Source organism: Parasteatoda tepidariorum, chromosome 1 (assembly GCF_982258835.1).
Source record: "Parasteatoda tepidariorum strain Cologne lab strain chromosome 1, Ptep-v5.0, whole genome shotgun sequence".
Classification (NCBI taxonomy): domain Eukaryota; kingdom Metazoa; phylum Arthropoda; class Arachnida; order Araneae; family Theridiidae; genus Parasteatoda; species Parasteatoda tepidariorum.
This window is the reverse complement of record NC_141755.1, coordinates 137904809-137928460: the sequence shown is the minus strand read 5'-3', so window position 1 is coordinate 137928460 and position 23652 is coordinate 137904809. Positions and strand designations below refer to the sequence as shown.

At 30.6% G+C, this 23652-nt stretch overlaps 1 long non-coding RNA gene across 2 annotated transcripts in view; it reads left to right on the top strand.

Annotated features, from left to right (window-relative positions):
* LOC147817085 (uncharacterized) overlaps positions 1 to 23439 on the top strand; it is a 56331-nt gene extending 32892 nt beyond the window's left edge. Inside the window, exons 6-7 of one of the 2 annotated variants that reach the window (XR_015430231.1) lie at positions 4336 to 4436; positions 9988 to 10276. This is a non-coding gene — a long non-coding RNA (uncharacterized LOC147817085). Of the gene's footprint in view, positions 1 to 4335; positions 4437 to 9987; positions 10277 to 22523 lie in introns of those variants that run through there. The other variant, XR_015430230.1, reaches the window with a different exon arrangement.
* Positions 23440 to 23652: the final 213 nt, after the last annotated feature.

Sequence of the window (23652 nt, the reverse complement as noted above, 5' to 3'; positions counted from 1 at the left end):
AGTCATAGTATGGTTGCTTAGCAACCTAGTAAAATTAAGCATTCCTCTTTTGAATTAGTCAATGGGTTATCTTAAAATATTCATTTGCGCAGGCGACTTTTTTTGGCGATTTTCTGGACTATCGCCAAATATATAAACCTTTATTGCTACCCAATTTACCACCCAATTTTTTTGAAATTTTGTCTACCCCCCCTAATTCAAGCATCCAGATTCCAAATATGTAAAAAAAAATATATGTTTATTCAGAGAAAGTACGTTTTTGTGTCTGATTTCGTAACTTAATTAATAGTTAGCACTAATTAATTAGCATATTTGAGGTCACCCCCAAGAACCATTAAGATTGACACTTAGTTCGTGAAAATCCGATCATTAGAACGAAAGTTATTCAGGGTGATTCGTTTTTTTTTTTGCGGACTGTACATCGTTAGTAATTGTATGCATTGAAATACATTGTTGATCGATGCATTTTAATGATACCGCATAAAATTGCGCCAACGATGAATTGTGCACATGAAGGATCGTGTCCGAGGGCGAATTGTGCACACGACGAACTTTCGCTCCAACGCACGACACCCTGTTTTGCTCATTGTACTAAATCGTCAGCCCACACTCGAAAATGTTCTTTACTCAATCCGTCTGTAAAAAGAAAACAAAAACTAGTTTTAGCTTATTTCAGACCATAAAACCAGATTTTAATTAGACCATGCCTCGAAATGCATTGTTAAAAATCATTGTTTTGTTTGCCAATTCATCAATAAAAGAAAGGGCATTTATTTCAGAATCTGAAGTTGTCAGCAGTTTTTAAGATGTTCATATTATAGTTTTTAACTAATTACAGATATATATTACGGTTTATATTACAGATGAGTAAAGCCTGGATTTTAATGACTTCTGCAGACACTTTTGTTAGTTTAGGGACATTTTATTTCTTTATAGAAGTACTTATTTTCACAACTTTCACTCATTTTAACCCTCATTTCTAGTCGCAAAAAAACTTAGAGCCTTAGTTGATTTACAGCTCGTACAGGAATGCAGTTTGTTTGAAGAGAAAAAAAGATAGTTTCTGAATTCGGTTTGACAGTGCATGAAAGTAGTTTACCTTTCTTCTTTTGAATTAGTGAAAATTACATTTTTTGTTCTCTTAATATCAGTGTTTTAATACAATTGCATGCTGTATGAAATTTTAGGCAAGATATGTTTCAGATTTAATTCTTGCATAATTACAAGGGACTTTTTTTCGTCTTAGTGGCTTTTTTTTTTGCTATTTTTAAAGGTATGTTTTGCTATTTTTTAGAGATTTCTTGGGTTTTCAAAATCTGTGCTTTACAAATGAGCAATAGGAAACTAACACATATTCCTAGACTGATAAAAAAAACGAAAACAATTTTATAAAACTTTAAAATTTTAATATTAATATGTATTCGCTAGCCACTTTACTATTTCCGCCTGTCATTTGTTGGCCTGAATTGATCACCTCTGCATTAAACCAGCTGATACGAATTAATTAATTAGTTTCCGAAATTAGTTTCCCAACCACGAAAATTTTTTCAGAAAAAACAAGTTAGATCTAATTTTTGACAATGACAACTGCAAGTTTGAATCAAACTATAAAAAGAATTTTGTTACGAGCAATTTAATGGTCAAATCAGATGTTAAATATTTTTTGAGCTAAAATGTTGAGTGCTTTGACTTAGAATTTTGATCACAACGTTGACCCACTTTAGAAAATTATTAACCGTGAAAAATCGTTAACCAGATTTTTTTTTAACCGAACTAAGAATTACGGCCTAAACAGCGAATTATAACTATAAAAAAATATCTGTCCCTTTTCAACGAAGTATAAAATTTTATGCAGTGTTTGCTTCTAAGGAAAAGCTACAGAAAAAGTTTTATTTGCCACCTAACAATTTTCGTTTGTCAACTTTACAAAACATCTTTTTGTTAGCTCATAAAGTTTTCCGGCTTAACAGCTGAAAAATTTTTCTCATCTGTTCCATGAAATATAAAGTTACGACAAAAACAGGTTTCAACTGATTTTTGGCCAAAAAGAAAATTTGAAATTTTGTCTGAAAACGTTAACCCATTGTAGGATCATGAACTCACTTTCACTCATCGAAACTTTTCAAACTAGGAAAAGGTATGATTAAAATAAGTATTTTTTTTTTATTATTATTAAAAACAAAATTTTTTATACTTTCATTACGAACGCCTTTTTTTGCCACGCATGATACAGTTTGATAATCATCTGCTTCAAACTGCCATTTACTAAAATTTCATCGACATATATTGGATTAATGTAACTAAAATTAAAGAAAGTGGAGTGATACCGGATGGCTAAGATTCGAAGATCTGTCCGACCTACGAATTGTGGGATTCAATTGTTTAGTTGGGTATAATTCCTTAAAAGTATTTATTTTCTAATAAATGTATTTATGTTATAATAAATGTATTTATTTTCTTAAAAAAAATCAAACTACTTTGCTTTACCTTATTGGTGGGGTGAAACCGGGTACACTCTATGAGGAATTTACAAATACTAAACTTTTTGTTAAAAGTAGCAGAATTTTCTATTTTATGAAAATTGTGTAATTTTCGTGGAGAGGAGATTTTTTTAAAGAAAATGGCAGATAATTTATTTTTATGTCTATAAAAACTACAATTTGGTGTTAAGTCCTTGAAATTCAACAAAATATGAAAACTTTTTGAGCTAGGAAACGGGAGTAGGCAGAAAGGGTTTAGGAAAACCTAAAACACAATGAAAAATATTTGTAAATAAATAAATAATATGCATCGATATTCTTATTAGAAAGAAATCCTGATTCTCGTAAAAATTGATCTACTAAATGTAGCAATATGAATAGTCTATCTAATATGAATAGTTTATTTAAACTTTCCATCCTATAATTTTTGGAATCAAATTACTACAAACATTAGAGTATGTAAAGTACATAGAAACATATAATCTTTTGTCATTTAATTTTAAAAACATGTTTTTTTTATTTATTTTTTTACAGTTTTTATAGAATAGTTTAATTTAGCAACTTAAAAACAGAATGTTAAAAAAAAACTGTTCTGTTCGTTCTTAAACCACATTTATTCATTGATATAAAGTCGGCAAGGGACTTTAATTTACACTGAACTGTACATTAACAAACTTATTTTACCGAAATAAAAATCCGCAATAGAACGCATTCACGAAATCGAAAGTTCTCAGAAATGATGTTGGAAGTTCGTTAATAAGGAAAGAATTATTGAAAAAATGAAATGTTTGCGTTCTGTTTCAAAAAGATTTACTGATGCTCTAGATTGCCTCAAGTTCTTCATCTTTTTTCTTTAAAAAAATTTGTTTCCTATTTGTTGGTGGAAAAAGACGCGCCTGACCTATGCAGTTATTCTGATGGAACTGAATGAAAACTTAATAAATAGTAGCCGGAAATTTCAGCCCCACCAGAGGGTGTATTTACGCGTTGTGCGATCGAGAATTTTTTTAAAAAAAGTATTAGTAATTGGTTATTAGCGAAAAAAATATGAAGTTTTACACTTAGTGCGTAAGTCAAGTTTGTCTCGTAAGCTAACCACATTTCAATATAAATCGCCCTATTTAAATATTTCTTCTTGTCATAAAACTCTTTGTTATTAAAAAAAATAAGTTTTAATTTTTTCCCGGCTTCTACTAAATAAAAACTGTTGAAATTTCAGCTTTCACAATCGAAAATATACGTAGATAATATGGTATCAAAAAATTTACACCTCAGTCAATTTTTTTTCATTCACAATCAAATAATAAAAAATGATAAATAATTGTTAAAAATTATTGTTTTTGCATAAATCTTTTGGTAATTGAGTTTTATGAGTGGTTGCAATCTAATTAGAAATTGCTAAATTGTCTTTAAAGTATGACTAAAAACGCTAAAAGGGAAAATAGCTTTAAGAGGACCAAACTTTCATCCGCTCTACTAACCAAACTATTAAAGCCACAATATCAATATTGCGTCTACCCCCTATATTTACAAGGTTAAAAATCCAAATATGCAAAAAATAAATAAATTATTTGCGTATTCAGAGAAAATACGATTTTTTGTCCGATTTCGCAATTTAATTAATAGTTAGCACAAAATAATTAGCATACTGGAAGTCACCCCCATGGACCTTTAAGATTGAGACTTAGTACGTGAAAATCCGATCATCAGAATGAAAGTTAATCAAGGTGATATATTTTTTTCTTTTTTGCGCAATTAACACATTTATCTTGTAGGACAAGAAAGACGTGAATTTAATAATTTTATTTTGTGATTTGATTGCTATTTCTTATTTTTTCCCAATTTATAATTTCAGGTGGTTCCATTTAATTTTCTGATGAAGTAGAGTTACAGATCCTCCTCTGGCAAGAGAAATGTGCTACTATTTGCTACTAAGATCGAGGTGAAAGAACTAAGGTTACTATTTTTATAAAAAATAGCTATAAAGTGGTATTTTCAGGAAAAAAATTAGACTTACAGTTGAACCTCTATTTAACGAAGATACTAAATCCCAATAATAAGTTCGTTATATGAAAAATTTGTCCTTTTGAAATACCTAAACACAAAACACTAGACATAATTGAAATAGCAATTGATATACCTTTATCTTGTAAACTAGTATCTACTATTTATTTTATAAATCTTAACCATAAAAGAAATCTGCATGGAAAGCAATAATGGAGCAAAACATTACACTATCATGCTACATACATTTTCAACTTAAAAAAGCTAAATTTATGTGTAAAATTATAACTGCCTTTATTATAAAAGTAATTTTAAACATATATTACCACATGCGTTCATAAGAAAAATTGCTGCTGATAAAATCCGTTAATTTTGTGTGAGTTTTTGGTTTTAAATGCAAGAAAAAAAAAAGGAAAGGGATATTACTGCTTTCTCTAAAAGTTAAGTGGCTTTGGAAATCGGTTAGAGGTAATTTCGCCCATAAAATGCGTTAGCAAGTTTGAAATGTTCTAAAATATTTTGGAAAATAGGGAAAGTGGATCTCAAAGAAAAGTTCGTTAAATAGAAAATTCACTTCGCTATTTGGAAGTTATTTTACGAAGACATTTCCGAAATGTTCTTGGTTCCTAGAAATAGAGAAAGTCACAAAATAGAGAAATTCGCAAAATGAAAATTCGTTAAATAGTAGTCCACTATATTTTACAAAATTGTGAGAATTAAAAATATATATATATATTGTTAATTAACTATCCAGTAGCATCAAATCTAATTATCAAATTCAAATAAAAATGTCAAAACCCGAAAAACCACGTGAAAATGGCGGTAAAACAATAAATAAAAACTCGGGAAACGTACGGACAGAGCCGGATTATACCTTTCGTAGGCCCTAGGCATAGACGTTTTTGGGACCTCCCCCACTCCTCCCCTCTTTTCAAAATGTATGCTAAAATTTTCTTGCATATTTTTTTTTACATTTTTATTAATATGGATTTTAATTTACAAATTTGTGTATCGAACTTTATCTACAATACCGACATACTGCCGATATTGCAGTTGATATCGATAATACCATTATGATTAGTTCGATCGATAACTATGTAAAAACTTCACGTCAACAATACAACAACAAACCAGCAAAGAAAACAGTGAAATTAATAGTGAGATTAATTACAAGAAATATTTATACTACAAATAGCTTCATAGTTTTCATGATACTACTGTGATAAGTAAGTGAAGGAAATTAACATTGTCAAAAGTAAATCTTTTGAAATTATTTATAAATAAATTTGCAAGGTAGGTTAAATGTTTACTAATAGAAAAAAAATTATTTAATACTATTTTAATAAAATGTTAGTCACGTCACAAGAAATGTTGAAGGCTCAAATTAAAGATAAACTTGTGAATACTTTTCCTAACGTTCACATTGCATTAAGAATATATTTGTCGATTCTTGCATGAAATGCAGAAAGATCTTTCTCCAGATTAAAATTGATAAAAAATTATTTGCGTTCAACAATGAATCAAGATCGTTTGGCATCGCTCGCACTTATGTCTATTGAATACGACATTTTGCATAGTTTGGAATTCGACAGCATAATACAAGATTTCGTTGAATCTAAAAATCGCAAAAAAAGTTATATATTAGATCATAAGATTCTGCAAAATAATTTATTACCGAAAAATAATATTTTTATTTGTATCTTCATAATTTTGTGCAAAATACACTTGTTGTTTTTAAAGCTAAATTATTTTTGTCAACAAATTTTTTTCTCCCAAGTTTTTCGTAGGCCCTAGGCACGTGCCTATAGGTTATTCCGGCCCTGCGTACGGAAACTAACATGAATTTGTCACGCAGTAATTGCCAGCTGCATCAGAAAGTGATAATTAAATTTCTTTATCGCGTTCCGTTATTCGCGAACGTAACATCCAACAGGACGCGTTGTTATTTGATACGAATGGCTGCTTGAAGAACAACACGTTCTTAAGATTTCTTCAGTGTAGTATGATTACGTCGAGTGGTAGGAAAAACTACATTATTTCAATTATAGTTAAATACAAATCATTTTTGTTAAAAAATGCAGCAACTATAAACTATTTCGAAATATAGTCACTACTTCGATTTATTCTAAATCGCTTTTTGCGAATTTGTTCTTTAAACTTTCAAACTCTATGCTTTTCTCAACAGTAATTTAAGAGGAAATAATCAATTATTTGTGATTTAAGTGATCAAAGCTTTTTTATATCCTCCACGAAATAAAGCACAGAGCGAAAAACCGACCACGATGTTATAACTTTTCATCTAATGATCAGATCTTCGCGTTCTGGGACACAATCTTAATGGCTTGAGAGGGTGACTAAAAATATGCTAATTAATTCATGCAGACGATATTTTAAGTTATGAAATCAGACACAAAAACGTACTTTATAGTTCCTGCGAAATTAAATTTTTAAAAAGACAGATATTTAAAATTCGACTTCTCGGGAACCGAATATCAGACTTTCTAGAGCTACACTCGGCCCCAGAGGCATTCTTATCGCGAACGTTGACTGTCATAACTGTTGACTGTTAACACCAATCAGATCTGAAACATCTTTGAACTTTGGATCTTTATTTAACTAACTTTAAAATTAGTTACCAGGGATTGCTACAGTTTTTTTGTATTGCACTACGCAACGTCTTTTGAAAAGCCACGCACTATACTACCGAATACGGTGGCAAATACAGTAGTTTCGCTACTTGCAGCGCTCTACTGCCAAAGATTGATTACGACCCTTTTTTATTACTTATTAAATTTGAAGGGAAAAAAATGTTGATATCCCTTCTTATGCGGGTGACAAAATAGATTAAAGGTCTCGAAATAGAATCTCGTGATTTTCAAAAGAAGGAATAGTTAAAGCACGATGGAAAAATATTTATAAATAAATAAAAAAATATATATGTATCGATATTCTTGTAAAAGAGAAATCATAATTCTCGAGAAATTTTTCTACTAAATTTAATGATCGAATATGAATAGTCTATTTAAACTTAAAAGTCCTATAATTTCCTAAATCAAATTACTTTAAAATATATAGAAACATATAATCTTATGTCATTTAATTTTAAAAAAACAAGTTTTTTTTCAGCTTTTATAGAAAGTTTCAGTTTTCAATAATAAAAAAAATTATTGCTTATAAACTATAAAACGTAAACTAAAGAATGCTTATAATTAAAAAAAATTCCCGAAAAATTCCTCTTATAGAAATGAAAGATTTTCATATTGAGTTGATTTTTTTTCTCCTTATCTTGAAGTTCTAAATCAGACCTAGAAAAACATTTTCCCAAGAAATATCATCAAATTAAAAGAATTTTTTTTTAAAAGTACATTTTTTAGTATAATATCATAACATTTATCTGCTTAATAAGTCCGGAGAATCTCAAAATAAAATGTTTTTTGATTTAAAACTTTTATTCTCTAAAATACACGTAGATTGTCACTTGATAATTTAAAGATGACTATAAAATTTTATAATTGTAAGGTCTCGATATGAATTTCAATTCGTAACTTAAAAACAGATTCGCTGAATTCTAGTTGAAATTGATCACTCAAAATAAAAATTAAAATATTTTCATATAAAATGTGTTAATAATCAACTCAAATGTACTATTTCAAATAAATTTGATGATCCTTTACTGTTGTTTTCCGAATTATGCGTATTCAAAAATATATATACTATTCTATAAAGAATAAGAGTAATCAAAAACTGTTCTACACGTTCTTAAATTACATTTATTCATTGATAATAAGTCTGCAAGGAACTTAAATATCTTCATTTTAATTCACACTGAATTGAACATTAACAAACTTATTTTACCGTAATAAGTAAGTATCAGTAATAGTATGCGATCACGAAATCGAAAGTTCTCAGTTGGAAGTTCGTTGATAAGGAAAAAATTACAGAAAAATGAAATGTTGTTTGCGTTCTGTTACAAAAGATATATATTAGCAATATATATTAGAAATATATATTAGCAATTGGTTATTTTATAACCGTCGTTGAACAGCCAACCCAATTTTGTGTTTACGACTATTAATATTCAACTTCGTAGCCTTGTAATTTTGAACCCAATCCAGAAGACAAGGGAATTCTTGGATCAAGATAAAATTTATCAAGTGAAATTTGCTTTTGTGAAGGACCCGCATTTGCGTTACACGGAGAGGAAGACCTCGAGAACATCCCACAGTTAGCTTGGCGGCAAGGGGATTCTAACCTACCATCCGTCAACAAAAATAGGAATAAAATTATATGCTAGGGTTGCGTAAGCAAAGTTCGTCTCGTATGCTAACCACATTTAAATATTAAACGCCCCATTTAAATATTTATTCTTGTCTCCAAACTATTTTTTTTAAAAATAATACATTTAAATTTTTCCCGGCTTCTACTAAATAAAAACAGTTGAAAATAAAAATGAAAACAGTTGAAAAAATAGATTAATTAGGTTTAAAAATGTATACCTCAATTCAATTTTTCTCATCCACAATCAAATGATAAATAATTGTTAAAAAATTATTGTTTTTGCATAAACAGGGGTGATTGTGAGTCCAAGTCAAAATTCCGGAAAATTTCCTGAATTTGAAAAAAAAAACAAAAAAGAAACAGTTTAAATTGAAAAATTAGAAAAAAATTTAAACAAGGTTTTTTTTTTCCTTTTTCTCAATATTTCTTAGTTTACTAAAAATATATTTAAAATTTTACAAATACTTATACCATTTACACATACCTATGATAACCTGGAAAAGTAATTAAAATTTACAAATATGTCTTTTTTTTGAGTTAATGATTATAACAACTATTTAGTGATAAAAAATGAATATTAATCATGAATATAAGCTTATAAAGTATCTCTGTGGCTCTCCCTTACAAACAAATTAAATAAACTGTGTTTTTAAGTTCCACCTTTAAAAATTTGATTTCCGGAAACTTAAGTGATCAATGATTTTTTTAAACGTCTTGACTTTCGATCTCCGGAAACTTCCGGATCACTATTAGCGAAAAATCCGGAAATCAGGATTTTTTCCGGAGCACAATCAGCCCTGTCATAAATAATCTTTTGGTAATTGATTTTTATGAGTGGGTGCAATCTAATTAGAAATTGCTAAATTAGTCTTTAAAGTATAGCTAAAAACGCAAAAAGTGAAAGAAACTTTCAGAGGACCAAACTTTCATCTGCTCTCCTAACTACACTATTTGAGCCACAATATCAATATTGCGGCATATTTAAAAGGTTAAAAATTCAAATAGGCAAAAAAAAAAAAAAAATTATATGTGTATTCAGAGAAAGTACGTTTTTGTGTCCGATTTCGAGAAAATCCGATCATTCAGAACAAAATTTATTCAGGGTGTTTTTTTTTGTGCTGTACACATTTATATTTGTAAAACAAGGAAGTCCTGATTTTATTAATTTTATTTTATTTTGTGATTTGACTGCTGTTTCTTATTTTTTCCCTATTTTTAAATTCAGGTGGTCGCATTTAATTTCCTGGTAAAGAAGAGTTACAGGTCCTCCTCTGGCAACAGAAATGCCACTACTTGCTACTAAGATTGAGGTGAAACAACTAAGGCTACTATTTTTCAGGATTTTGCTAAAGAGAGAATAAAAAGGGCTAGGCTACCTTTGAAGAGACTCGTGTCGCCCCGAGCTTGTGACGTCACGGCGGCGAAAGCATCAACTTCTCGCTTTTTAAAATAAATTGTTTCACTTGTAACTAGCATCTTTTTAAAACTTATTTTAATACATTCATTGTTTTCTATATTTTTTAAACTTTTTTTAAGGTAATTTTCTTCAAATATGTTTTCAAAAATTTAACAGTAGTATTCAAATATCAGCTTGTGCGATAGCGACCTGCAAAAATTATTATAAAACTCAAAATGAGAAAAAGCAATTTTCCATGTTTTATTTCATACAATATAAAGGTGATATCAAATAAAATATACTGGAAGAATTTCTAACTTAAAATATTTTTTTACTATACTATATTTTTAAACAGAAATAATTTTTAGCAGTGTCAAGTTTGACAGCTATTATCAGAAAATTGTCGAACATTCAACTCATTTTTTACTGAAAACAGCAAATTTTTCATATCCTCTAGTCCTGATTTTTGAGATCGGTGTGCGGCGTGACGTCATGAGGTGAGGACTCAAAGCTGAGTCGTAGCTTCAGCTTTGAGTATGGAATGAACCAGCCCTTCTATATCTTCTCTTTAGCCCTGACTATTTTTGCAAATAATAGTTGACTATTTAAAATAATGCATTGTTGAAAAATTATCGAGTAGCGTCAAATTTAATTATCAAATTAAAATGAAAGTATCAGAATCCAAAAAAACATGTGGAAATGACAGAAAAACAATAAATAAAAGCTCAGGAAACCTAGACGAATTTGTAATGCTGCCGTCGAGATCTGCATCAAAAAGCAAAAATTAATTTTTCTACGCAACGACCTATAGAAGGCATTGTTATATGAGATAAATGGCTGCTAGAAGAATAACACTTTCAGTTGCTCCAGAAATTTCCTCACTGTAGCATGGTTGCGTCCCTGCTTTATAGTGGTTTACTAAATTTGAAAAAAAAATGACATTCCTTCTTATGCAGGTAACAATATAGACGTCAAAATAGAATCTATTGTTATTTTAAAGAAGGAATACATATATTTGTTTCCCTCTCTCTCTCTCTCTCTCTCTCTCTCTCTATATATATATATATATATATATATATATATATATATATATATATATATATATATATATATATATATATATATATATATATATATATATATGTAAGAGAGAAATCCTAATAGTCAATTTAAACTTTACATCCCATAATTTTCTGAATCGAATTACTTCAAACATTAAGATATGTAAAGTATACAGAAACATAATCTTAAGTCATTTCATTTTAAAAAGTAAGTTTTTGTGACAATTTTTATAGAAAATTTAAACTTTTAATAAAGAAAACATTACTTGTAAACTAAAAAAACTTTAATAAAGAATGCTCACAAGTAAAAAAATTGAAATGAAAGATTTGCACATTAAGTTGATTTTTTTCTTTTAACCTTAAAGCTCTTAATTAGACCTAGAAAACCATTCTGCATAGAACTATCATCAAATTAAAAGAAAGAATTATTTGCAAGTAAGTTTTTTTATTATAAAATCTTAACACTTGCCTGCTTTATAAGTCTAGAGAATCCCAAAATAAAATGTTCTTCGATTTAAAATTTTATTCGCCAATATGTACCTAGATTATAAATTCATAACTTTAAGATGACATATCTTACTACAAAATGTTAATCGAATTGTTAGGGCTCGATATGAATTTCAATATGTAACTTAAAAACAAATTAGCTGAATTCTAATTGAAATTGATCATTCAAAATTAAAAAGTACTTGCCAAGAAAACATTAAAAATGTATTAATAATCAACACAAGTGTAGGGGAGAGTGGGGTCAATTGTAACATTTTTTACTTAACTATTTTTAACTAACAAAAAATCCAATATATTATTAGTATTAATTGACAGACGAGTAAAGTAGACTATCCTCTACTAGAAAAAAAAATAAATACCTGATTTTAAATATTATTATATTAGTTATTAACAATTTTTGACAGTCGTGCAGTTGTTACAATTGTCCCCAGTTACGGGGTCAATTGTAACAGTTCATAAATTCAACTAAAACATAGTTAATTATACATATTATCATAGTTGTGATGTATTTTTTTATTGATCAAAATAGTAGTGATAGTTTAGGAGTAAAAATAATAATGAGCAGAAACCTAAAGGGTTAAACTTTTAACTTTAAGGGGTTAAAAATTTTAATTTATGCTGTGAAAGGTGACAAATAAAATAATGCACATGCAACATGATATAAATGATATAGGAAACTATTGGTGGTTCTTAAAGAGTTAAGTAATGGTTTGTAAACAAAAGATTATTTATTTTCAGCTGTTACAATCGTCCCTTTACTTAATGTTACAATTGTCCCCAAGACGCCATTTCAGCTTCATTTGTAAAAAACAATGCTAGTTAATTAGCAAAACTAATCTTTTTTTTTATTGAAATGTTAATTAAAGTGTCCACTTACATATTCGGTTACTAATTTTCATTTGTTTAAACAAAATTACTTTGTTACAATATAATATTCTAATACCAAAAAAAGTACTTGCGTGGCGTGAAAATATCTTTTGTGATGTAACTCTTTCAAAAGTACATAAAAATGGTTGCCATCAGGGGTGTACATGTAGATTTATTAAATACACCTTGTGCGCCACCTAGGAACCAAATCTAGAACCCGACACTCGAAATTTTTGCTCTGTTACAATCGTACCCTGTTACAATTGACCCCACTCTCCCCTACTATTTCAAGTAAATCTGCTGGTCTTTTACTGTTTTCCGATTTATATGTATGCTATTCTATAAGGAAGAATGTTCAAGAACTGTTCTACCCTCTCAAATCAAAATTCTTGATTTTCCCATGAAAAAATTTTGATGGTTTATGTTTGCTTCAGTGTGACTCATGATGATCCAACATCACTTGATGGTCACCATCATTCAACATTTTCCATTATGTGTTCATGGTTTTTTGAAATGCCAACAAACTTCGATCATTCCATGATGGAAAATGCTACTTTAATAATATACATAACATGGACCAACAATCCGTGATGGTTCCAACTATACATTTTCATGATGGAATTCTTGTTGGTTCTCAGGACAATTAAATCAGGACTGGGTCCGACGACAGCTCAGTTTCACACAAATTCTCGATACAAAAAAAAAGGTTCTCAAAACTCAGAAAATGGACTCTAATTATTAGTCACAATACTTTATTCACATAACTCAATTCTCCCATCCGAGCTCTTCGGATTCATTTCACGCCCACTAAATTTTCATAGATGGCGCTTCTGGCGTCAACATACCGCCGGACGTTGAATGACGCAGCATTCAACAAAATAGAAATAAAAACAAAACAACTAAAAGAAACACAAATGAAAACAAACCATAAAAATACAAATATATAACAATAAAACATAAACAAATATATCAACACAATTTTTAATTAACAAGAGGCAAAGTTACTAATTTAATTGCTGGCCGTTTAAATATACTATTTTTATCTTTAAGAGTTACAACTCTGGTTCTGTTATCCTTACCTGGATGAGTTTTGATAACCCTTGCTAAATTCCATTTTAAAGGACAATACACATCTGGATTTTTTACTAATACGAAATCACCTTCTTTTATATCTATTTTCCCCTTGTACCATTTAGATCTATCTAAAAGCTTATTAAGATACTCTACTGACCATCTTTTCCAAATATGTTGAGTCATTTTTTGAACCAATTGCCATCGGCTAAGACGATTCATTGGAACCTCAGTATAGTTAGGTTCAGGTATTGCTACTAAAATAGAACCAATAAGAAAATGTTAGTGCTTCAACATCATTTGGATCACTTGAAAGAGGACAGAGTGGTCTAGAATTTAAGACTGCTTCAATTTGAACTACTAAAGTTAAAAATTCCTCGTAACTTAAGATTGTTTTTCCAACAATTCGTTTAAGGTGATATTTCAGAGACTTTGCACTTGATTCCCCTCCAAACTGTGGAGTATAAGGCGATTAAAATACCATTTAACTCCTTCATTAGTCATATAATTCTCTATTTCCTTTTTACTTTCGCATTTAAATAGTAATTTAAGGTATGAATTTAATTCTCTATTTGCACCTATAAAATTTCGGCCGTGATCACTAAAAATCTCAGAAGGTTTGTCTCTTCTAGATACAAATCTTTAAAAGCAGTTAAAAATGCAGCTGTAGTTAAATCATTCACTATTTCAAAATGTACAGCTTTTGTTGTGAAGCAAACAAAAACACAAATATCTTTTTTACCCGTTTACTTCTACCAATAAAGCTTTTAACTACAAACTGTCCACAAAAGTCAAGTCCAGTTCGAGAGAAAGCTCTAGAAATGGTTACTCTAGCAGCTGGTAAGGCAGCCATTTGCTGTGGTTTAGACCTAGAACTTACATTTTTTCACACAACACAATTAAAGATAATTTTTCTAACAACATTTCTTGCTGAAACAATCCAAAATTTTGATCTTATAAGCGATAATGTAGTTTCGGCACCTGCATGAAAATAAAGAATATGAAAATAATTAATCTGTAAAATTATGTTTGGTATGCAGAACCATTGGATGTTTTTGAGATTCACTTAAGTCACTGTTTTGAAGTCTGACATCAGCTTTAAGAATTTCATTTTGATCTAGAAAGGGACACAGATCTAAAAGTTTACTATTGTTAGGTATTGGTAAGCCTTTTTCCACAAACTGAATTTCAGTCACAAATGAAGTACGTTGAACGTATCTCACAACACACAATAAAGTTTGGGAAAGTTCACTTGTTGTCAACGTTCCACGGGTAAGATGCAATGGATTCAAAGAATTATGCAAGAATCTCTTGCACCAAGCCACAATTCTTAAGACTTTCATGTAAGAAAAACATTGATTAATGACACTTAGAGGCTCAAATGTGTTAATTAGGGCACAAATTTCACTAACTACTGGTGGTTTTAATTCTCGAAGAAGCAGTTCATCAGACTCTACAGATATATTATCTGTGCAATCATCTACTGACGATTGTCGTAGAAATAGAGGGCCACTCCACCACAAGTCACGTGTTTTAAGTTTCAATGGATCGATACGTCCGGAAACAAGGTCGGCAGGGTTCTGTTTTGAAGCAACATGATACCACTGTTCACTCAGTTATTTTTTGGATTATAGATATTCTATTGGCAACAAAAGTCTTTAGGTCTCTACACTCTTTTTCTCATCCGCGCCAGAACGATGGTACTATCTGTCCAGTAACAAGTTTTAGAAACCTCTAGCTGCAGGGCACTTAATACTTTCCTCATTAGTTTCACTAACAGAACTGCTGCGCAGAGCTCTAGTATAGGTATTGAGACACACTTCAGAAGAGCTACTCTGGATTTACTGATAAGTAACTTTGTTTCTGAGTCACTAAGAGAGTTTATAGATTTAGCATAGATTACTGCTCCATACGCCATTTCTGAGGCATCGGAAAATCCATGTAATTCTACGATGAGAAATTGTTCACTGAGAATCCATCTTGGGACACTGATTAAGTTCACTGCACTCAAGGAATTAAGAAAACTGTGCCATACGGCGTTTTCTTTAACTGGAAGAGCATTACACCAATCCAATTTTAATAACCACAGTTTTTGTAAGAACACTTTAGCTCTAGTGATGATTGGTCCCAACAAACCAAGAGGATCAAAAATTCGCGCGATTTGAGAAAGCACCGTTCGTTTAGTAAAAACCTCACTTTGGTCAATAATTACATTAAATCCAAAACTGCCTTGTTGTGGTTTCCAAAGTACACCTAATGTTTTAGTTTCATTAGTAAATGAGTAACTCGATTCATTAGTTTCATCACAGAGAAGGAATTTGTTATTAGCTGACCATTTATGACGCTCCATTCCTCCCTTTTCTAACAACGATATAAGCTGTTGTTGAATGTCTCTTCCTTGATTTAAACTCTCTGCACCGGAGACTATAGCATCCATATATAACATCATGAAACAGCACAGTTGATGCTAATGGAAAGTCTCTTACTTCATCTCTGGCTAACTGCTGCACTGTCCTAGTTGCCAAAAAGGGAGCACTTGTTGTGCCATAGGTAACAGTACACAGTTCATACACTTTCACTGGATCATTAATCTCTGTCTTAAATAAAATTCTCACTAAATCTCTTTGGCTATGATCCACAAGTATCATGCAATACATCTTTTTGATGTCAGCAACAAAGGCAAATTGATGTTTTCTAAACGTAAGCATGATGCACAATAAGTCCTCCTGAATTATACCTCAGTTGTACTGTAAACAATTTAATGATTTTCTACTAGAAGTTAATGCACTTGCGTTAAACGCAACTCTCAAAGGGGTACTTTTGGATTCATGTCTAAACACGCAATCATGAGGAATATAATACTGCACATCTGGTTCTTCAAACTCTTGTACTTCCTCCATATGACCCATATTTAAATACTCTAGCATAAATGCTTTGTAAAGTTCTCAAAATTGAGGTTCTCTAGCAAGGTGATTCCATAACGAATTCAAACACTTTACAGCTTTTTTCTTAGATTCACCCAGACACGACGGATCTTCTCTAAAGGGCATTTTAACAGCATATTTTCCACTCTCAGTTCTTGAATAATTTTCAAGAAAATGCTCTTCACAAATTTCAGCTTCTCTCTCTACATTTTCTATTTCCCAAAAAGTTTTTAGTGTTTTTTCTAACTCAAAATTATCTGTAATGAGCCCACAATATATTTTATTTACTCCCACTGACAATATACCCGAAAACACTATTTTGCAATCTTAAATTTGTATCTTGAAGGAAAATTTGACCCAATTTTAAGATTTCATAAAAGTGTTCTGCTCCTAACAAATCAATAGAACTCGGAATAAAGAATTTTTCATCTGCTAGTTTAATATTATTTAGCGATAGAACATTTACATTACGAGGATTAGCTGGAGTAAGTTCAGTAATTTTAGGAATTACTAAGAAATTTAAGTTTAAATCAAAACTCTTATCTCTATTTAAAGTAGTAGGATTAACTTTCGATTTTATGCTCAGAGACATATTATTTATTCCCGATACAGTTATATTTGTACTTGACCTATTTAAATTAAGAGAATCTGCTAATCTTTTACTCATAAAATTAGATTTCGCTCCCACGTCGTCTAATAATCCTCGGACTTCAAAACACTTATTTGATTCATCTTTAATCAAACAAACAAAAGTGCTGACTGTTTTTAATTCCTTTCCCATAGTAGTAGAAGAAAATATATTTTCCCCACCCTCACACACAACAGGCATCTGGAAAACTGGTGCCGAAGAATTGAATGTTCCTATTTTCATTACTCATTTGATTCGAAACTATTTCTTTATTTATTTTTTGCTCTCGCGGAAAGTGAAGAGAAATATGATGCTTTTTTCTGCAAATACTACAAGAGATTTTGTTTTTACACTCACTTACTTTATGATCATTTAAACAGTTAAAGCATAAATATTTCGATTTAACGAACTCAACTCTACCACTTACGGACATATTTTTATAAATAGTACATTTATACAAAGGATGAATTTCATCATATAAAATACATTTAGTATTTTTTACATCCGTTAGAAACACTTTTGACATAGTTTTCGAATTATTTTTATAACTCATTCTAGCATTCTCAACCACGGGTTTTCCCCTAGAAGTATAGAATAAATCAATCTCCCTAGCTAATTCTACAGGTTTAAAACAAGAACTTGATTGTCTTATATTTATAAAGCACATAACCTCTCTATCAAGTGTTTGATTAATTTTATCAGATACTATTAATTGCTTCAAAGTTTCGAATTCAGTTACATTTTTTAACTTTAAATAATATTCCCAACTCGTTATAAATTTAGACGCGAATTGTACGTACGTTTCACTAGTCATTTTTTGCGCTTTCCCAAAATTCTCTAAACAGATTTGGGGGGATGACTCGAATTCTCTCAAAACTATAGTTTTAACTTTAGAATAATCTCCTAATTCGTCATCTTTAATGTATGTAATTACATTTGTGGCTTTTTCTCCTAGCAGATTTAGAAGAATCTCAGCTTTACATTTCTCAGGGACACTTTTTAAAATAAAAGCTCTTTCTAATGACGAAAAGAAATATCCCCATCCTTCTGGTCTATTAGGTATTTTAAGAGTCCTCACACTTTTAATGAGAGAGTCTAAAGATTCTACACTTTCGTTTTTCACACTATCAACAGGTAGTTCACTTCTGGATTCGATTCGCAATTTATCGAGCTTAAGTTCCGATTTCTCTCTTTCAGTTTTTAATTTTTCAATTTCAATTGATCGGATTTCATCACCTTTTCTTTCTTCGATTATGTTATTTGCTAACTCTTCAACTAACTCAATGTTATTTTTATACAACTCTGAATTGCTGTAATTAGATCAACAATGGTTTTCAGATTAGAAATGTGTACATTAAGCTCGACAGCAAGCCAAACATAGTCCTCTTTTTTACCACTTTTAAACATATTGAATTTCAATAACTAAATAATAAATCACGTACCTTTTATTAGGTATATTATCCACTATTTTCACAACTGATAACTCCGATCGACAGATCAACAATGGGTCCGACGACAGCTCAGTTTCACACAAATTCTCGATACAAAAAAAAAAGGTTCTCAGAAAATGGACTGTAATTATTAGTCACAATTCACATAACTCAATTCTCCCATCCGAGCTCTTCGGGTTCATTACACGCACACTAAATTTTCATAGATGGCGCTTCTGGCGTCAACAAGGACCATCAAAACAATTTGGAATTTGTTCTGTTGGACCATCATAAATTAGTCCGAATTCCTACATTGAAGTGATGTTTACTTATGTTGTCCAGCAATGGTAAACCATCAAAAATTTTGACTTGGGGGCATAATCTAAAATCATATTTATTCATTGAGAGGAAGTAGACAAGGGACTTAAATACCTTCATTTTAATTTACATTGAATTGAAAAAACTATTTTACTGTAATATACTACCGTAAATAGTATGTTATCCCGATTTCGAAAGTTCTCATTTCACTGAAATGATGTTAGTTGATCAGAAAAGTATTAATGGAAAAATGCTTCTGATATGTTACTTGCGTTCTGTTTGAAAAAGATTTACCGATGTTCTAGATTGCTTTGTCAAGCTCATCAGCTTTTTGCTTAGAGAAATTTTGTTTCCTATTTGCTAATGGAAAAAAAATACGTCCTACCTATGCAGTAATTTTGAGGGTACTGAATGAAAATCTAATAAATAATGGTCTAAAAATTTGCGCCCCGCTAGAGGGCGTATTCACGTGTTTCGATCACGAATAACATATATCAGAATCTTAGAGTTAAAAAATAAATAAATGGGGATTTGACCGGACGAGAGAAAAAAAAACGATTTGGTAAACAAAGCTGCTTTAGTATGGAATGCGGCATATTAAGTACGTCAGAATATGATTATAATTTAAAATTCTTGTGTCGTTATGTCACATAAAAGAATATTGTAATTTGTAAACCTATTACGAAATGATCAGAAAAGCATTACGATTGTACAGTTGCTAATTAAGCGTGTCTAAGAATGATTATGTTACTGTAAAAGCTCGAAATCTAGTAAATGTCAGGATTTATCGGTAAAACCCAATATTCGCCAAATTGGCTCATTAAAAAACCCAAAGTCTGCTTTAAAATAATTTTGACTTTTACCAAGGATTCTGAATAAAATCGGTTTATCAGAATCTTTAAGATTATCCGGTTAAAGCTCAAAACCAGTTATACCTTAAGATAAGACTTTTCAGTCACAGATATATTGGGTTCTGTTGCGTTATAGGGTACTACTACATCGGGGTGAACGAATTCATGACCACAAACGTCCTTCACCTCGATGGGCAGTATTGGGAACAGCAGGAGCAATGGCACTTTAAGTTTTAAAAAAATCAGTGTTAGGTATACCGGACAAACGTATACAGATCTAGGATTCTTAACTTTAAAAAAATAATAAATCAATGAGGAATAAATCAATCGAGAGGGAGGATGAAAACAGGTCTTAGGCAAGGGAAGAGGGCATCAAATATTTACTTAATAATTATTAAAAAAAGAACAATCATCCAAGTGACATAAAATCAAAGTACTCCTCAATTTAAAAGTTAGGGAAAGTCTTGCAAAATAAATCTGTAAAAATTTTCGTTTTAGGGGACTATGGATGGGTGGCCTAATGTAAACAATAACAAGCGTCCTTAAACCGGAAGAAATTTAGAAAATTTCCGGTGTATCCCTCCGCTTATGTTATGACTACGAGGCGATGTGTGAACAAGCCTAATATTCTATGCAGATTTGTTACTGTAATTTAGGTTCAAATCTAAACATAATTGTACCATTCATAAGAGCTTTCAGAAATGTATTGATTCTCAGAGGTCGTAAAGCCAAAAAAAATTTTGGAAGGTTAATATCTCATTGTGAATAATTCTTAAGGTTTGCCATGTTTTGTATTTTATTCCTTACTTGGCTACATTTGAATAAAATATCGCCAAAAATATCTTTTTAAGTTAGCCTAGTTAGAAAATATTCTAATGATTATAATATTAATATGATAATGCCGAAGTTTAAAGGCTGAGAGAAAGAACTCGGTACATGTGAAATACTGCAAAAGATATGATGCAATAATATGACGGTGCGTTTCTTCAATCTGCGGCGTAAAAGTATATCGGAAGCAGTAACCCGGAAGTCTTGCGAGAGCAATTTAACCACTAGCGCCACCACCCTTAGCTTTACACGATCACCCATCCATAGGAAATGTTAAAAATTCTAATTGGTCTATTAAATAGGTCAAGGGATAAAAGTCTTTCTTACGAGTTAGCAAAAGGAAAAAATGATAAAATGTTAATCAATGCATGACTTGAAGCCAAAAATAAATTAAAGTTTGAGAAAGAGCGTTTTGTATAGAATAATAAATTAAGAAAAAGATTTAGGTGAAAGAATTACTAAGATCAGTTGAAGCTTTTTATGTTTTTATATATATATATATATTGATAGATACAGGGGCTAACCTAAGGACTTCAAATTATTAGCCAGTAAATGAATATCATAAGTATTAGCCAAATTTTAAAATTCTTAGTCAAAGGCAAATCTTAACACTGTTTTATGATTGATTTTTCCCCATAGTAAACTTGAAGTCAAAATACAAATTTACTATAAATTGAAATATATTATAAAATGCAAATTCAAATCAAGAGTCGTTTTGCCGTTGGGGAGGAGAAGTAAATAGAGCAATGAATGGGCGAGAGAATAATATGTAAATTATCTTAATTGTAAAATATCAAATACTAGTGGGCTGCGCCCCCTTCTCGCTAACGCTCACCAACCCCCGAAAATTGCTACGCAATCTTATATGGTTTGCTTCGCAAACCAAGCTCGCTTCGCTCGCTACTAACTTAGGTGCATTACAAATGTACAAAATTCTAAGAATTCAGAACAATTATTCAAATCCATATAATAACCTTTTTAAAAAAAAACATTACATCTTTTTAGTAAATACTACGTCATTAAAATAAATTTGAATTCAAATAAATGACGTGTAATTCGTTAAACCTATTAGAAGTGTGGTATAGTATAAAATCTTAAGATAAAATTTCTAAAACTGATATCTCTTTAAAAAGGTTAAAATTTTGGCTATAATTAATTCTATTAAAAATTGAAATAAGTGAATTGCAGTGGAAAAACCTGCATAAACAAATAAATTCGACTACTCTCTTCTGCCTAGCTTATGCTCTCTCTGGTTATTTCAGTTTCCGTTTTTAAAAGCGCTATATGTTGAGCCATCTAAGCTAGATTTGGCATGTGACATTTTTAGCGGCAATGATTGGTCAATTTTCTAGTGTTGCCATTCGGGGAGTTGTAATGAGGCCTTTTTTTATCGCCGTGTAAGAGAAATATATATATAGATAACTGCATTGAATATATGTATAAATGAAAATTTAACACATCCCGGTTTCGTTCACCAAATAAATCTCCCTAGTAGGTTGAGTCTAACTAATTCTAGATTTGAACTAGAGCAAATATAAAAATTTCTTTTAATTTTTCATAAAATAGAGGTTTTATTTGTTAAATGCTCAGATCTGTTGCTATGACGTCATTAGTTATTTTCACCCACTATCCGTATTCTCTGCAGAAACGAGAAAACAGCGAGTGAAGATAGACAGCGTCTAAAACGTGTCTGCAGAGAGGGATTACTGATGTATTTGAGGTAGTACACATTTGCTGTTTTTTAGAAAATCTTCCCCCAACAGAATGTTTAGGGGAATCAGGGACACTCGAGGTATACAAACTGAGATTATGCACCTGCATAAATCTTTTGTTTGGAAGTTCTTAAGGGGTGTAATTAAACTTTTCTCGTGTTGTTCTAGGCATCCCCACTCTGACGATAGATCTTCAGTTTTTCTTCTCTCCAAGGATGCAGAATAAGACAAGGACTCAGTGGACAATAAATCAGTTTGAAAAACTGAAATAGACTATTAAAAGTGAGAAGAAATTTTACAGAATGGAGAAGAAAGGTTGTTTTCGAATCCCATTGAGGAAAACTTGATACAACTCGTATGTTTGACACTATGGAAATATGAATACGTACTAAAAAAGCATGAAGAAAATAGCTATTACACTATGATTTTATATTGTATACTATTGTGCATGCTAAACCAGTTGATGTAAGTAAAATGTATTTTGTGTGGGTGTCATCTTTCACAACGAAAACAGGAATTCTTAGCTAGATAGGGAAATAAGTGACATATAGTTCTGAGCAGACGGGTCCGCTTAGGAGAAAGAATTAGAAAGACTCCTAAAGACAGAATTAATTTGAGCGTTAAATAAAATGATAGATAAATAAAGGAAAAATTCGAAATAGGAATTTATCGTAGGATTGAATAGAAATAATGATAGAATGTATCACTGAAGAGTTTTTTTTTTTTCTAAATTCTTTCACAAAGACTTTATTCATTCACTATATATTTACACACAGACTTAACACAAGGACAGGCACAGATCCATGCAAAACAAATATAGACTTTTTATATGTCAGAGTTGCCAGGTATACAAAGTAAAAATATATCACGGTTACAATGAAACACATAAACAAATAATACATATATGTTTAATAAAAGAAGTAGACGAGAGATAGATATATTTTAACTAATACGATTTGCGATAAGTCACGGTAGTTAATTATCATCAAAAATTAACTTCCATACTTATGTTGAAAAACTTAACTTTAATACGCCATAAAGATTCGTTGAAGCCATAGGTTACATAAGTAAGTTAAATCTTTTTGTAGTGCAAGCACTTAATTAATAGTAGGCCCGTGCATATAATGGCAAATTAACTGTAAGTGGGTACGAGTTTAACACTAGAAAGTGGTTTAAAGTTAACAGTTGTTAAAGCGAGCAGTTTAAATAGTGACATAATATAATGACGTCGAATATGTACACATTTAGTAGGCTCGAATAATGATCAATTAATATTGGATAATATTATTTACTAACG